The sequence below is a fragment of the Vespula vulgaris genome, chromosome 13 (genome assembly GCF_905475345.1).
Source record: "Vespula vulgaris chromosome 13, iyVesVulg1.1, whole genome shotgun sequence".
Classification (NCBI taxonomy): domain Eukaryota; kingdom Metazoa; phylum Arthropoda; class Insecta; order Hymenoptera; family Vespidae; genus Vespula; species Vespula vulgaris.
In genome coordinates this window covers 4,431,836-4,445,305 of record NC_066598.1, presented here as the reverse complement: position 1 = coordinate 4,445,305, position 13,470 = coordinate 4,431,836, and the positions used below count along the sequence as shown (strand labels likewise).

Genomic DNA, 13,470 nt, shown 5'->3' with positions numbered 1-13,470 from the left:
AGTGAGGACATGTATCAGATGCAAAGCCCTAATCGTCGTCTGTTCCATTTTTGAGATTGGCACTTTTGCTTAAGACTGTCTTCAAGCGAAAACTCAATAACGAACGATACAATCAGTTATTACAATATAGTGATTTGGGGTGTACATGCCTCTAGCGAGGTAGGTCCTCTAGTTAACGGTCATACCACGTTGTTACACCAGTTCTCGTCCGATCACTGAAGTTAAGCAACGTTGGGCACGGTTAGTACTTGGATGGGTGACCGCTTGGGAACACCGTGTACTGTTAGCACAATTTTTGCCTTCCTTTACGCTCATTTGTATTTCCCTTCTTATCATTTACATTTCCGTGCTCGATGACACTTTTCTTTTTTCGAACTGAATAATATTATCATAGAGAGGACCTGAGAGTGAGGACATGTATCAGATGCAAAGCCCTAATCGTCGTCTGTTCCATTTGTGAGATTGGCACTTTTGCTTAAGACTGTCTTCAAGCGAAAACTCAATAACGAACGATACAATCAGTTATTACAATATAGTGATTTGGGGTGTACATGCCTCTAGCGAGGTAGGTCCTCTAGTTAACGGTCATACCACGTTGTTACACCAGTTCTCGTCCGATCACTGAAGTTAAGCAACGTTGGGCACGGTTAGTACTTGGATGGGTGACCGCTTGGGAACACCGTGTACTGTTAGCACTCTTTTTGCCTTCCTTTACGCTCATTTGTATTTCCCTTCTTATCATTTACATTTCCGTGCTCGATGACACATTTCTTTTTTCGAACTGAATAATATTATCATAAAGAGGATCTGAGAGTGAGGACATGTATCAGATGCAAAGCCCTAATCGTCGTCTGTTCCATTTTTGAGATTGGCACTTTTGCTTAAGACTGTCTTCAAGCGAAAACTCAATAACGAACGATACAATCAGTTATTACAATATAGTGATTTGGGGTGTACATGCCTCTAGCGAGGTAGGTCCTCTAGTTAACGGTCATACCACGTTGTTACACCAGTTCTCGTCCGATCACTGAAGTTAAGCAACGTTGGGCACGGTTAGTACTTGGATGGGTGACCGCTTGGGAACACCGTGTACTGTTAGCACTCTTTTTGCCTTCCTTTACGCTCATTTGTATTTCCCTTCTTATCATCTACATTTCCGTGCTCGATGACACTTTTCTTTTTTCGAACTGTATAATATTATCATAGAGAGGACCTGAGAGTGAGGACATGTATCAGGTGCAAAGCCCTAATTGTCGTCTGTTCCATTTTTGAGTTTGGCATTTTTGCTTAAGACTGTCTTCAAGCGAAAACTCAATAACGAACGATACAATCAGTTATTACAATATAGTGATTTGGTGTGTGGATGCCACTTGGGAGATATGACCTTCAGTTAACGCTCATACCACGTTGTTACACCAGTTCTCGTCCGATCACTGAAGTTAAGCAATGTTGGGCACGGTTAGTACTTGGATGGGTGACCGCTTGGGAACACCGTGTACTGTTAGCACTCTTTTTGCCTTCCTTTACGCTCATTTGAATTTCCTATCTTATCATTTACATTTCCGTGCTCGATGACACATTTCTTTTTTCGAACTGAATAATATTATCATAAAGAGGACCTGAGAGTGAGGACATGTATCAGATGCAAAGCCCTAATCGTCGTCTGTTCCATATTTGAGATTGGCACTTTTGCTTAATACTGTCTTCAAGCGAAATCTCAATAACGAACGATTCATTTAGGTATTACAATATAGTGATTTGAGGTGTACATGCCTCTAGTGAGGTACTTCCTCGAGTTAACGGTCATACCACGTTGTTACACCAGTTCTCGTCCGATCACTGAAGTTAAGCAACGTTGGGCACGGTTAGTACTTGGATGGGTGACCGCTTGGGAACACCGTGTACTGTTAGCACTCTTTTTGCCTTCCTTTACGCTCATTTGAATTTCCTATCTTATCATTTACATTTCCGTGCTCGATGACACATTTCTTTTTTCGAACTGAATAATATTATCATAAAGAGGATCTGGGAGTGAGGACATGTATCAGATGCAAAGCCCTAATCGTCGTCTGTTCCATTTTTGAGATTGGCACTTTTGCTTAAGACTGTCTTCAAGCGAAAACTCAATAACGAACGATACAATCAGTTATTACAATATAGTGATTTGGGGTGTACATGCCTCTAGCGAGGTAGGTCCTTTAGTTAACGGTCATACCACGTTGTTACACCAGTTCTCGTCCGATCACTGAAGTTAAGCAACGTTGGGCACGGTTAGTACTTGGATGGGTGAGCGCTTGGGAACACCGTGTACTGTTAGCACTCTTTTTGCCTTCCTTTACGCTCATTTGTATTTCCCTTCTTATCATCTACATTTCCGTGCTCGATGACACTTTTCTTTTTTCGAACTGTATAATATTATCATAGAGAGGACCTGAGAGTGAGGACATGTATCAGGTGCAAAGCCCTAATTGTCGTCTGTTCCATTTTTGAGTTTGGCATTTTTGCTTAAGACTGTCTTCAAGCGAAAACTCAATAACGAACGATACAATCAGTTATTACAATATAGTGATTTGGTGTGTGGATGCCACTTGGGAGATATGACCTTCAGTTAACGGTCATACCACGTTGTTACACCAGTTCTCGTCCGATCACTGAAGTTAAGCAATGTTGGGCACGGTTAGTACTTGGATGGGTGAGCGCTTGGGAACACCGTGTACTGTTAGCACTCTTTTTGCCTTCCTTTACGCTCATTTGTATTTCCCTTCTTATCATTTACATTTCCGTGCTCGATGACACATTTCTTTTTTCGAACTGAATAATATTATCATAAAGATGATCTGAGAGTGAGGACATGTATCAGATGCAAAGCCCTAATCGTCGTCTGTTCCATTTTTGAGATTGGCATTTTTGCTTAAGACTGTCTTCAAGCGAAAACTCAATAACGAACGATACAATCAGTTATTACAATATAGTGATTTGGTGTGTGGATGCCACTTGGGAGATATGACCTTCAGTTAACGGTCATACCACGTTGTTACACCAGTTCTCGTCCGATCACTGAAGTTAAGCAACGTTGGGCACGGTTAGTACTTGGATGGGTGACCGCTTGGGAACACCGTGTACTGTTAGCACTCTTTTTGCCTTCCTTTACGCTCATTTGTATTTCCCTTCTTATCATTTACATTTCCGTGCTCGATGACACTTTTCTTTTTTCGAACTGAATAATATTATCATAGAGAGGACCTGAGAGTGAGGACATGTATCAGATGCAAAGCCCTAATCGTCGTCTGTTCCATTTGTGAGATTGGCACTTTTGCTTAAGACTGTCTTCAAGCGAAAACTCAATAACGAACGATACAATCAGTTATTACAATATAGTGATTTGGGGTGTACATGCCTCTAGCGAGGTAGGTCCTTTAGTTAACGGTCATACCACGTTGTTACACCAGTTCTCGTCCGATCACTGAAGTTAAGCAACGTTGGGCACGGTTAGTACTTGGATGGGTGACCGCTTGGGAACACCGTGTACTGTTAGCACTCTTTTTGCCTTCCTTTACGCTCATTTGTATTTCCCTTCTTATCATCTACATTTCCGTGCTCGATGACACTTTTCTTTTTTCGAACTGTATAATATTATCATAGAGAGGACCTGAGAGTGAGGACATGTATCAGGTGCAAAGCCCTAATTGTCGTCTGTTCCATTTTTGAGTTTGGCATTTTTGCTTAAGACTGTCTTCAAGCGAAAACTCAATAACGAACGATACAATCAGTTATTACAATATAGTGATTTGGTGTGTGGATGCCACTTGGGAGATATGACCTTCAGTTAACGGTCATACCACGTTGTTACACCAGTTCTCGTCCGATCACTGAAGTTAAGCAATGTTGGGCACGGTTAGTACTTGGATGGGTGACCGCTTGGGAACACCGTGTACTGTTAGCACTCTTTTTGCCTTCCTTTACGCTCATTTGAATTTCCTATCTTATCATTTACATTTCCGTGCTCGATGACACATTTCTTTTTTCGAACTGTATAATATTATCATAGAGAGGACCTGAGAGTGAGGACATGTATCAGATGCAAAGCCCTAATCGTCGTCTGTTCCATATTTGAGATTGGCACTTTTGCTTAATACTGTCTTCAAGCGAAATCTCAATAACGAACGATTCATTTAGGTATTACAATATAGTGATTTGAGGTGTACATGCCTCTAGTGAGGTACTTCCTCGAGTTAACGGTCATACCACGTTGTTACACCAGTTCTCGTCCGATCACTGAAGTTAAGCAACGTTGGGCACGGTTAGTACTTGGATGGGTGACCGCTTGGGAACACCGTGTACTGTTAGCACTCTTTTTGCCTTCCTTTACGCTCATTTGAATTTCCTATCTTATCATTTACATTTCCGTGCTCGATGACACATTTCTTTTTTCGAACTGAATAATATTATCATAAAGAGGATCTGGGAGTGAGGACATGTATCAGATGCAAAGCCCTAATCGTCGTCTGTTCCATTTTTGAGATTGGCACTTTTGCTTAAGACTGTCTTCAAGCGAAAACTCAATAACGAACGATACAATCAGTTATTACAATATAGTGATTTGGGGTGTACATGCCTCTAGCGAGGTAGGTCCTTTAGTTAACGGTCATACCACGTTGTTACACCAGTTCTCGTCCGATCACTGAAGTTAAGCAACGTTGGGCACGGTTAGTACTTGGATGGGTGACCGCTTGGGAACACCGTGTACTGTTAGCACTCTTTTTGCCTTCCTTTACGCTCATTTGTATTTCCCTTCTTATCATCTACATTTCCGTGCTCGATGACACTTTTCTTTTTTCGAACTGTATAATATTATCATAGAGAGGACCTGAGAGTGAGGACATGTATCAGGTGCAAAGCCCTAATTGTCGTCTGTTCCATTTTTGAGTTTGGCATTTTTGCTTAAGACTGTCTTCAAGCGAAAACTCAATAACGAACGATACAATCAGTTATTACAATATAGTGATTTGGTGTGTGGATGCCACTTGGGAGATATGACCTTCAGTTAACGGTCATACCACGTTGTTACACCAGTTCTCGTCCGATCACTGAAGTTAAGCAATGTTGGGCACGGTTAGTACTTGGATGGGTGACCGCTTGGGAACACCGTGTACTGTTAGCACTCTTTTTGCCTTCCTTTACGCTCATTTGTATTTCCCTTCTTATCATTTACATTTCCGTGCTCGATGACACATTTCTTTTTTCGAACTGAATAATATTATCATAAAGAGGATCTGAGAGTGAGGACATGTATCAGATGCAAAGCCCTAATCGTCGTCTGTTCCATTTTTGAGATTGGCACTTTTGCTTAAGACTGTCTTCAAGCGAAAACTCAATAACGAACGATACAATCAGTTATTACAATATAGTGATTTGGGGTGTACATGCCTCTAGCGAGGTAGGTCCTTTAGTTAACGGTCATACCACGTTGTTACACCAGTTCTCGTCCGATCACTGAAGTTAAGCAACGTTGGGCACGGTTAGTACTTGGATGGGTGACCGCTTGGGAACACCGTGTACTGTTAGCACTCTTTTTGCCTTCCTTTACGCTCATTTGTATTTCCCTTCTTATCATTTACATTTCCGTGCTCGATGACACATTTCTTTTTTCGAACTGAATAATATTATCATAAAGAGGATCTGAGAGTGAGGACATGTATCAGATGCAAAGCCCTAATCGTCGTCTGTTCCATTTTTGAGATTGGCACTTTTGCTTAAGACTGTCTTCAAGCGAAAACTCAATAACGAACGATACAATCAGTTATTACAATATAGTGATTTGGTGTGTGGATGCCACTTGGGAGATATGACCTTCAGTTAACGGTCATACCACGTTGTTACACCAGTTCTCGTCCGATCACTGAAGTTAAGCAATGTTGGGCACGGTTAGTACTTGGATGGGTGACCGCTTGGGAACACCGTGTACTGTTAGCACTCTTTTTGCCTTCCTTTACGCTCATTTGAATTTCCTATCTTATCATTTACATTTCCGTGCTCGATGACACATTTCTTTTTTCGAACTGAATAATATTATCATAAAGAGGACCTGAGAGTGAGGACATGTATCAGATGCAAAGCCCTAATCGTCGTCTGTTCCATATTTGAGATTGGCACTTTTGCTTAATACTGTCTTCAAGCGAAATCTCAATAACGAACGATTCATTTAGGTATTACAATATAGTGATTTGAGGTGTACATGCCTCTAGTGAGGTACTTCCTCGAGTTAACGGTCATACCACGTTGTTACACCAGTTCTCGTCCGATCACTGAAGTTAAGCAACGTTGGGCACGGTTAGTACTTGGATGGGTGACCGCTTGGGAACACCGTGTACTGTTAGCACTCTTTTTGCCTTCCTTTACGCTCATTTGAATTTCCTATCTTATCATTTACATTTCCGTGCTCGATGACACATTTCTTTTTTCGAACTGAATAATATTATCATAAAGAGGATCTGGGAGTGAGGACATGTATCAGATGCAAAGCCCTAATCGTCGTCTGTTCCATTTTTGAGATTGGCACTTTTGCTTAAGACTGTCTTCAAGCGAAAACTCAATAACGAACGATACAATCAGTTATTACAATATAGTGATTTGGGGTGTACATGCCTCTAGCGAGGTAGGTCCTTTAGTTAACGGTCATACCACGTTGTTACACCAGTTCTCGTCCGATCACTGAAGTTAAGCAACGTTGGGCACGGTTAGTACTTGGATGGGTGACCGCTTGGGAACACCGTGTACTGTTAGCACAATTTTTGCCTTCCTTTACGCTCATTTGTATTTCCCTTCTTATCATTTACATTTCCGTGCTCGATGACACTTTTCTTTTTTCGAACTGAATAATATTATCATAGAGAGGACCTGAGAGTGAGGACATGTATCAGATGCAAAGCCCTAATCGTCGTCTGTTCCATTTTTGAGATTGGCATTTTTACTTAAGACTGTCTTCAAGCGAAAACTCAATAACGAACGATACAATCAGTTATTACAATATACTGATTTGGGGTGTACATGCCTCTAGCGAGGTAGGTCCTTTAGTTAACGGTCATACCACGTTGTTACACCAGTTCTCGTCCGATCACTGAAGTTAAGCAACGTTGGGCACGGTTAGTACTTGGATGGGTGACCGCTTGGGAACACCGTGTACTGTTAGCACTCTTTTTGCCTTCCTTTACGCTCATTTGTATTTCCCTTCTTATCATTTACATTTCCGTGCTCGATGACACATTTCTTTTTTCGAACTGAATAATATTATCATAAAGAGGATCTGAGAGTGAGGACATGTATCAGATGCAAAGCCCTAATCGTCGTCTGTTCCATTTTTGAGATTGGCACTTTTGCTTAAGACTGTCTTCAAGCGAAAACTCAATAACGAACGATACAATCAGTTATTACAATATAGTGATTTGGGGTGTACATGCCTCTAGCGAGGTAGGTCCTCTAGTTAACGGTCATACCACGTTGTTACACCAGTTCTCGTCCGATCACTGAAGTTAAGCAACGTTGGGCACGGTTAGTACTTGGATGGGTGACCGCTTGGGAACACCGTGTACTGTTAGCACTCTTTTTGCCTTCCTTTACGCTCATTTGTATTTCCCTTCTTATCATCTACATTTCCGTGCTCGATGACACTTTTCTTTTTTCGAACTGTATAATATTATCATAGAGAGGACCTGAGAGTGAGGACATGTATCAGGTGCAAAGCCCTAATTGTCGTCTGTTCCATTTTTGAGTTTGGCATTTTTGCTTAAGACTGTCTTCAAGCGAAAACTCAATAACGAACGATACAATCAGTTATTACAATATAGTGATTTGGGGTGTACATGCCTCTAGCGAGGTAGGTCCTTTAGTTAACGGTCATACCACGTTGTTACACCAGTTCTCGTCCGATCACTGAAGTTAAGCAACGTTGGGCACGGTTAGTACTTGGATGGGTGACCGCTTGGGAACACCGTGTACTGTTAGCACAATTTTTGCCTTCCTTTACGCTCATTTGTATTTCCCTTCTTATCATTTACATTTCCGTGCTCGATGACACTTTTCTTTTTTCGAACTGAATAATATTATCATAGAGAGGACCTGAGAGTGAGGACATGTATCAGATGCAAAGCCCTAATCGTCGTCTGTTCCATTTGTGAGATTGGCACTTTTGCTTAAGACTGTCTTCAAGCGAAAACTCAATAACGAACGATACAATCAGTTATTACAATATAGTGATTTGGGGTGTACATGCCTCTAGCGAGGTAGGTCCTTTAGTTAACGGTCATACCACGTTGTTACACCAGTTCTCGTCCGATCACTGAAGTTAAGCAACGTTGGGCACGGTTAGTACTTGGATGGGTGACCGCTTGGGAACACCGTGTACTGTTAGCACTCTTTTTGCCTTCCTTTACGCTCATTTGTATTTCCCTTCTTATCATTTACATTTCCGTGCTCGATGACACATTTCTTTTTTCGAACTGAATAATATTATCATAAAGAGGATCTGAGAGTGAGGACATGTATCAGATGCAAAGCCCTAATCGTCGTCTGTTCCATTTTTGAGATTGGCACTTTTGCTTAAGACTGTCTTCAAGCGAAAACTCAATAACGAACGATACAATCAGTTATTACAATATAGTGATTTGGGGTGTACATGCCTCTAGCGAGGTAGGTCCTCTAGTTAACGGTCATACCACGTTGTTACACCAGTTCTCGTCCGATCACTGAAGTTAAGCAACGTTGGGCACGGTTAGTACTTGGATGGGTGACCGCTTGGGAACACCGTGTACTGTTAGCACTCTTTTTGCCTTCCTTTACGCTCATTTGTATTTCCCTTCTTATCATCTACATTTCCGTGCTCGATGACACTTTTCTTTTTTCGAACTGTATAATATTATCATAGAGAGGACCTGAGAGTGAGGACATGTATCAGGTGCAAAGCCCTAATTGTCGTCTGTTCCATTTTTGAGTTTGGCATTTTTGCTTAAGACTGTCTTCAAGCGAAAACTCAATAACGAACGATACAATCAGTTATTACAATATAGTGATTTGGTGTGTGGATGCCACTTGGGAGATATGACCTTCAGTTAACGGTCATACCACGTTGTTACACCAGTTCTCGTCCGATCACTGAAGTTAAGCAATGTTGGGCACGGTTAGTACTTGGATGGGTGACCGCTTGGGAACACCGTGTACTGTTAGCACTCTTTTTGCCTTCCTTTACGCTCATTTGAATTTCCTATCTTATCATTTACATTTCCGTGCTCGATGACACATTTCTTTTTTCGAACTGAATAATATTATCATAAAGAGGACCTGAGAGTGAGGACATGTATCAGATGCAAAGCCCTAATCGTCGTCTGTTCCATATTTGAGATTGGCACTTTTGCTTAATACTGTCTTCAAGCGAAATCTCAATAACGAACGATTCATTTAGGTATTACAATATAGTGATTTGAGGTGTACATGCCTCTAGTGAGGTACTTCCTCGAGTTAACGGTCATACCACGTTGTTACACCAGTTCTCGTCCGATCACTGAAGTTAAGCAACGTTGGGCACGGTTAGTACTTGGATGGGTGACCGCTTGGGAACACCGTGTACTGTTAGCACTCTTTTTGCCTTCCTTTACGCTCATTTGAATTTCCTATCTTATCATTTACATTTCCGTGCTCGATGACACATTTCTTTTTTCGAACTGAATAATATTATCATAAAGAGGATCTGGGAGTGAGGACATGTATCAGATGCAAAGCCCTAATCGTCGTCTGTTCCATTTTTGAGATTGGCACTTTTGCTTAAGACTGTCTTCAAGCGAAAACTCAATAACGAACGATACAATCAGTTATTACAATATAGTGATTTGGGGTGTACATGCCTCTAGCGAGGTAGGTCCTTTAGTTAACGGTCATACCACGTTGTTACACCAGTTCTCGTCCGATCACTGAAGTTAAGCAACGTTGGGCACGGTTAGTACTTGGATGGGTGACCGCTTGGGAACACCGTGTACTGTTAGCACTCTTTTTGCCTTCCTTTACGCTCATTTGTATTTCCCTTCTTATCATCTACATTTCCGTGCTCGATGACACTTTTCTTTTTTCGAACTGTATAATATTATCATAGAGAGGACCTGAGAGTGAGGACATGTATCAGGTGCAAAGCCCTAATTGTCGTCTGTTCCATTTTTGAGTTTGGCATTTTTGCTTAAGACTGTCTTCAAGCGAAAACTCAATAACGAACGATACAATCAGTTATTACAATATAGTGATTTGGTGTGTGGATGCCACTTGGGAGATATGACCTTCAGTTAACGGTCATACCACGTTGTTACACCAGTTCTCGTCCGATCACTGAAGTTAAGCAATGTTGGGCACGGTTAGTACTTGGATGGGTGAGCGCTTGGGAACACCGTGTACTGTTAGCACTCTTTTTGCCTTCCTTTACGCTCATTTGTATTTCCCTTCTTATCATTTACATTTCCGTGCTCGATGACACATTTCTTTTTTCGAACTGAATAATATTATCATAAAGATGATCTGAGAGTGAGGACATGTATCAGATGCAAAGCCCTAATCGTCGTCTGTTCCATTTTTGAGATTGGCATTTTTGCTTAAGACTGTCTTCAAGCGAAAACTCAATAACGAACGATACAATCAGTTATTACAATATAGTGATTTGGTGTGTGGATGCCACTTGGGAGATATGACCTTCAGTTAACGGTCATACCACGTTGTTACACCAGTTCTCGTCCGATCACTGAAGTTAAGCAACGTTGGGCACGGTTAGTACTTGGATGGGTGACCGCTTGGGAACACCGTGTACTGTTAGCACTCTTTTTGCCTTCCTTTACGCTCATTTGTATTTCCCTTCTTATCATTTACATTTCCGTGCTCGATGACACTTTTCTTTTTTCGAACTGAATAATATTATCATAGAGAGGACCTGAGAGTGAGGACATGTATCAGATGCAAAGCCCTAATCGTCGTCTGTTCCATTTGTGAGATTGGCACTTTTGCTTAAGACTGTCTTCAAGCGAAAACTCAATAACGAACGATACAATCAGTTATTACAATATAGTGATTTGGGGTGTACATGCCTCTAGCGAGGTAGGTCCTTTAGTTAACGGTCATACCACGTTGTTACACCAGTTCTCGTCCGATCACTGAAGTTAAGCAACGTTGGGCACGGTTAGTACTTGGATGGGTGACCGCTTGGGAACACCGTGTACTGTTAGCACTCTTTTTGCCTTCCTTTACGCTCATTTGTGTTTCCCTTCTTATCATCTACATTTCCGTGCTCGATGACACTTTTCTTTTTTCGAACTGTATAATATTATCATAGAGAGGACCTGAGAGTGAGGACATGTATCAGGTGCAAAGCCCTAATTGTCGTCTGTTCCATTTTTGAGTTTGGCATTTTTGCTTAAGACTGTCTTCAAGCGAAAACTCAATAACGAACGATACAATCAGTTATTACAATATAGTGATTTGGTGTGTGGATGCCACTTGGGAGATATGACCTTCAGTTAACGGTCATACCACGTTGTTACACCAGTTCTCGTCCGATCACTGAAGTTAAGCAATGTTGGGCACGGTTAGTACTTGGATGGGTGACCGCTTGGGAACACCGTGTACTGTTAGCACTCTTTTTGCCTTCCTTTACGCTCATTTGAATTTCCTATCTTATCATTTACATTTCCGTGCTCGATGACACATTTCTTTTTTCGAACTGAATAATATTATCATAAAGAGGACCTGAGAGTGAGGACATGTATCAGATGCAAAGCCCTAATCGTCGTCTGTTCCATATTTGAGATTGGCACTTTTGCTTAATACTGTCTTCAAGCGAAATCTCAATAACGAACGATTCATTTAGGTATTACAATATAGTGATTTGAGGTGTACATGCCTCTAGTGAGGTACTTCCTCGAGTTAACGGTCATACCACGTTGTTACACCAGTTCTCGTCCGATCACTGAAGTTAAGCAACGTTGGGCACGGTTAGTACTTGGATGGGTGACCGCTTGGGAACACCGTGTACTGTTAGCACTCTTTTTGCCTTCCTTTACGCTCATTTGAATTTCCTATCTTATCATTTACATTTCCGTGCTCGATGACACATTTCTTTTTTCGAACTGAATAATATTATCATAAAGAGGATCTGGGAGTGAGGACATGTATCAGATGCAAAGCCCTAATCGTCGTCTGTTCCATTTTTGAGATTGGCACTTTTGCTTAAGACTGTCTTCAAGCGAAAACTCAATAACGAACGATACAATCAGTTATTACAATATAGTGATTTGGGGTGTACATGCCTCTAGCGAGGTAGGTCCTTTAGTTAACGGTCATACCACGTTGTTACACCAGTTCTCGTCCGATCACTGAAGTTAAGCAACGTTGGGCACGGTTAGTACTTGGATGGGTGACCGCTTGGGAACACCGTGTACTGTTAGCACTCTTTTTGCCTTCCTTTACGCTCATTTGTATTTCCCTTCTTATCATCTACATTTCCGTGCTCGATGACACTTTTCTTTTTTCGAACTGTATAATATTATCATAGAGAGGACCTGAGAGTGAGGACATGTATCAGGTGCAAAGCCCTAATTGTCGTCTGTTCCATTTTTGAGTTTGGCATTTTTGCTTAAGACTGTCTTCAAGCGAAAACTCAATAACGAACGATACAATCAGTTATTACAATATAGTGATTTGGTGTGTGGATGCCACTTGGGAGATATGACCTTCAGTTAACGGTCATACCACGTTGTTACACCAGTTCTCGTCCGATCACTGAAGTTAAGCAATGTTGGGCACGGTTAGTACTTGGATGGGTGACCGCTTGGGAACACCGTGTACTGTTAGCACTCTTTTTGCCTTCCTTTACGCTCATTTGTATTTCCCTTCTTATCATTTACATTTCCGTGCTCGATGACACATTTCTTTTTTCGAACTGAATAATATTATCATAAAGAGGATCTGAGAGTGAGGACATGTATCAGATGCAAAGCCCTAATCGTCGTCTGTTCCATTTTTGAGATTGGCACTTTTGCTTAAGACTGTCTTCAAGCGAAAACTCAATAACGAACGATACAATCAGTTATTACAATATAGTGATTTGGGGTGTACATGCCTCTAGCGAGGTAGGTCCTTTAGTTAACGGTCATACCACGTTGTTACACCAGTTCTCGTCCGATCACTGAAGTTAAGCAACGTTGGGCACGGTTAGTACTTGGATGGGTGACCGCTTGGGAACACCGTGTACTGTTAGCACTCTTTTTGCCTTCCTTTACGCTCATTTGTATTTCCCTTCTTATCATTTACATTTCCGTGCTCGATGACACATTTCTTTTTTCGAACTGAATAATATTATCATAGAGAGGATCTGAGAGTGAGGACATGTATCAGATGCAAAGCCCTAATCGTCGTCTGTTCCATTTTTGAGATTGGCACTTTTGCTTA

At 41.4% G+C, this 13,470-nt stretch overlaps 30 non-coding genes and 3 pseudogenes across 30 annotated transcripts; all 33 read left to right on the top strand.

Moving 5' to 3' along the window:
* The first annotated feature begins 171 nt into the window (after positions 1 to 171).
* LOC127068794 (5S ribosomal RNA) lies at positions 172 to 289 on the top strand. Its single transcript, XR_007783198.1, has one exon. It is a non-coding gene; the product is annotated as a 5S ribosomal RNA (ribosomal RNA).
* A 288-nt stretch (positions 290 to 577) lies between these two features.
* LOC127068793 (5S ribosomal RNA) lies at positions 578 to 695 on the top strand. The gene has a single exon (XR_007783197.1). It is a non-coding gene; the product is annotated as a 5S ribosomal RNA (ribosomal RNA).
* A 288-nt stretch (positions 696 to 983) lies between these two features.
* Positions 984 to 1,101, top strand: LOC127068792 (5S ribosomal RNA). Its single transcript, XR_007783196.1, has one exon. It is a non-coding gene; the product is annotated as a 5S ribosomal RNA (ribosomal RNA).
* Positions 1,102 to 1,389: 288 nt separating this feature from the next.
* On the top strand, positions 1,390 to 1,507 carry LOC127068751 (5S ribosomal RNA; annotated as a pseudogene).
* Positions 1,508 to 1,795: 288 nt separating this feature from the next.
* Positions 1,796 to 1,913, top strand: LOC127068791 (5S ribosomal RNA). Its single transcript, XR_007783195.1, has one exon. It is a non-coding gene; the product is annotated as a 5S ribosomal RNA (ribosomal RNA).
* A 288-nt stretch (positions 1,914 to 2,201) lies between these two features.
* LOC127068750 (5S ribosomal RNA) lies at positions 2,202 to 2,319 on the top strand. Its single transcript, XR_007783172.1, has one exon. It is a non-coding gene; the product is annotated as a 5S ribosomal RNA (ribosomal RNA).
* Positions 2,320 to 2,607: 288 nt separating this feature from the next.
* LOC127068760 (5S ribosomal RNA) lies at positions 2,608 to 2,725 on the top strand (annotated as a pseudogene).
* A 288-nt stretch (positions 2,726 to 3,013) lies between these two features.
* LOC127068790 (5S ribosomal RNA) lies at positions 3,014 to 3,131 on the top strand. Its single transcript, XR_007783194.1, has one exon. It is a non-coding gene; the product is annotated as a 5S ribosomal RNA (ribosomal RNA).
* A 288-nt stretch (positions 3,132 to 3,419) lies between these two features.
* Positions 3,420 to 3,537, top strand: LOC127068789 (5S ribosomal RNA). Its single transcript, XR_007783193.1, has one exon. It is a non-coding gene; the product is annotated as a 5S ribosomal RNA (ribosomal RNA).
* Positions 3,538 to 3,825: 288 nt separating this feature from the next.
* Positions 3,826 to 3,943, top strand: LOC127068720 (5S ribosomal RNA). The gene has a single exon (XR_007783141.1). It is a non-coding gene; the product is annotated as a 5S ribosomal RNA (ribosomal RNA).
* Positions 3,944 to 4,231: 288 nt separating this feature from the next.
* Positions 4,232 to 4,349, top strand: LOC127068788 (5S ribosomal RNA). Its single transcript, XR_007783192.1, has one exon. It is a non-coding gene; the product is annotated as a 5S ribosomal RNA (ribosomal RNA).
* A 288-nt stretch (positions 4,350 to 4,637) lies between these two features.
* LOC127068787 (5S ribosomal RNA) lies at positions 4,638 to 4,755 on the top strand. Its single transcript, XR_007783191.1, has one exon. It is a non-coding gene; the product is annotated as a 5S ribosomal RNA (ribosomal RNA).
* A 288-nt stretch (positions 4,756 to 5,043) lies between these two features.
* On the top strand, positions 5,044 to 5,161 carry LOC127068719 (5S ribosomal RNA). The gene has a single exon (XR_007783140.1). It is a non-coding gene; the product is annotated as a 5S ribosomal RNA (ribosomal RNA).
* Positions 5,162 to 5,449: 288 nt separating this feature from the next.
* LOC127068786 (5S ribosomal RNA) lies at positions 5,450 to 5,567 on the top strand. The gene has a single exon (XR_007783190.1). It is a non-coding gene; the product is annotated as a 5S ribosomal RNA (ribosomal RNA).
* Positions 5,568 to 5,855: 288 nt separating this feature from the next.
* Positions 5,856 to 5,973, top strand: LOC127068718 (5S ribosomal RNA). Its single transcript, XR_007783139.1, has one exon. It is a non-coding gene; the product is annotated as a 5S ribosomal RNA (ribosomal RNA).
* Positions 5,974 to 6,261: 288 nt separating this feature from the next.
* On the top strand, positions 6,262 to 6,379 carry LOC127068784 (5S ribosomal RNA). The gene has a single exon (XR_007783188.1). It is a non-coding gene; the product is annotated as a 5S ribosomal RNA (ribosomal RNA).
* Positions 6,380 to 6,667: 288 nt separating this feature from the next.
* Positions 6,668 to 6,785, top strand: LOC127068783 (5S ribosomal RNA). The gene has a single exon (XR_007783187.1). It is a non-coding gene; the product is annotated as a 5S ribosomal RNA (ribosomal RNA).
* A 288-nt stretch (positions 6,786 to 7,073) lies between these two features.
* On the top strand, positions 7,074 to 7,191 carry LOC127068782 (5S ribosomal RNA). Its single transcript, XR_007783186.1, has one exon. It is a non-coding gene; the product is annotated as a 5S ribosomal RNA (ribosomal RNA).
* Positions 7,192 to 7,479: 288 nt separating this feature from the next.
* On the top strand, positions 7,480 to 7,597 carry LOC127068781 (5S ribosomal RNA). Its single transcript, XR_007783185.1, has one exon. It is a non-coding gene; the product is annotated as a 5S ribosomal RNA (ribosomal RNA).
* Positions 7,598 to 7,885: 288 nt separating this feature from the next.
* On the top strand, positions 7,886 to 8,003 carry LOC127068780 (5S ribosomal RNA). Its single transcript, XR_007783184.1, has one exon. It is a non-coding gene; the product is annotated as a 5S ribosomal RNA (ribosomal RNA).
* Positions 8,004 to 8,291: 288 nt separating this feature from the next.
* LOC127068779 (5S ribosomal RNA) lies at positions 8,292 to 8,409 on the top strand. The gene has a single exon (XR_007783183.1). It is a non-coding gene; the product is annotated as a 5S ribosomal RNA (ribosomal RNA).
* Positions 8,410 to 8,697: 288 nt separating this feature from the next.
* LOC127068778 (5S ribosomal RNA) lies at positions 8,698 to 8,815 on the top strand. The gene has a single exon (XR_007783182.1). It is a non-coding gene; the product is annotated as a 5S ribosomal RNA (ribosomal RNA).
* Positions 8,816 to 9,103: 288 nt separating this feature from the next.
* LOC127068717 (5S ribosomal RNA) lies at positions 9,104 to 9,221 on the top strand. The gene has a single exon (XR_007783138.1). It is a non-coding gene; the product is annotated as a 5S ribosomal RNA (ribosomal RNA).
* Positions 9,222 to 9,509: 288 nt separating this feature from the next.
* On the top strand, positions 9,510 to 9,627 carry LOC127068777 (5S ribosomal RNA). The gene has a single exon (XR_007783181.1). It is a non-coding gene; the product is annotated as a 5S ribosomal RNA (ribosomal RNA).
* A 288-nt stretch (positions 9,628 to 9,915) lies between these two features.
* LOC127068776 (5S ribosomal RNA) lies at positions 9,916 to 10,033 on the top strand. Its single transcript, XR_007783180.1, has one exon. It is a non-coding gene; the product is annotated as a 5S ribosomal RNA (ribosomal RNA).
* Positions 10,034 to 10,321: 288 nt separating this feature from the next.
* Positions 10,322 to 10,439, top strand: LOC127068759 (5S ribosomal RNA; annotated as a pseudogene).
* A 288-nt stretch (positions 10,440 to 10,727) lies between these two features.
* Positions 10,728 to 10,845, top strand: LOC127068775 (5S ribosomal RNA). The gene has a single exon (XR_007783179.1). It is a non-coding gene; the product is annotated as a 5S ribosomal RNA (ribosomal RNA).
* Positions 10,846 to 11,133: 288 nt separating this feature from the next.
* LOC127068769 (5S ribosomal RNA) lies at positions 11,134 to 11,251 on the top strand. The gene has a single exon (XR_007783175.1). It is a non-coding gene; the product is annotated as a 5S ribosomal RNA (ribosomal RNA).
* A 288-nt stretch (positions 11,252 to 11,539) lies between these two features.
* LOC127068716 (5S ribosomal RNA) lies at positions 11,540 to 11,657 on the top strand. The gene has a single exon (XR_007783137.1). It is a non-coding gene; the product is annotated as a 5S ribosomal RNA (ribosomal RNA).
* Positions 11,658 to 11,945: 288 nt separating this feature from the next.
* On the top strand, positions 11,946 to 12,063 carry LOC127068757 (5S ribosomal RNA). The gene has a single exon (XR_007783173.1). It is a non-coding gene; the product is annotated as a 5S ribosomal RNA (ribosomal RNA).
* Positions 12,064 to 12,351: 288 nt separating this feature from the next.
* Positions 12,352 to 12,469, top strand: LOC127068745 (5S ribosomal RNA). The gene has a single exon (XR_007783166.1). It is a non-coding gene; the product is annotated as a 5S ribosomal RNA (ribosomal RNA).
* A 288-nt stretch (positions 12,470 to 12,757) lies between these two features.
* Positions 12,758 to 12,875, top strand: LOC127068715 (5S ribosomal RNA). Its single transcript, XR_007783136.1, has one exon. It is a non-coding gene; the product is annotated as a 5S ribosomal RNA (ribosomal RNA).
* A 288-nt stretch (positions 12,876 to 13,163) lies between these two features.
* Positions 13,164 to 13,281, top strand: LOC127068733 (5S ribosomal RNA). The gene has a single exon (XR_007783154.1). It is a non-coding gene; the product is annotated as a 5S ribosomal RNA (ribosomal RNA).
* Positions 13,282 to 13,470: the final 189 nt, after the last annotated feature.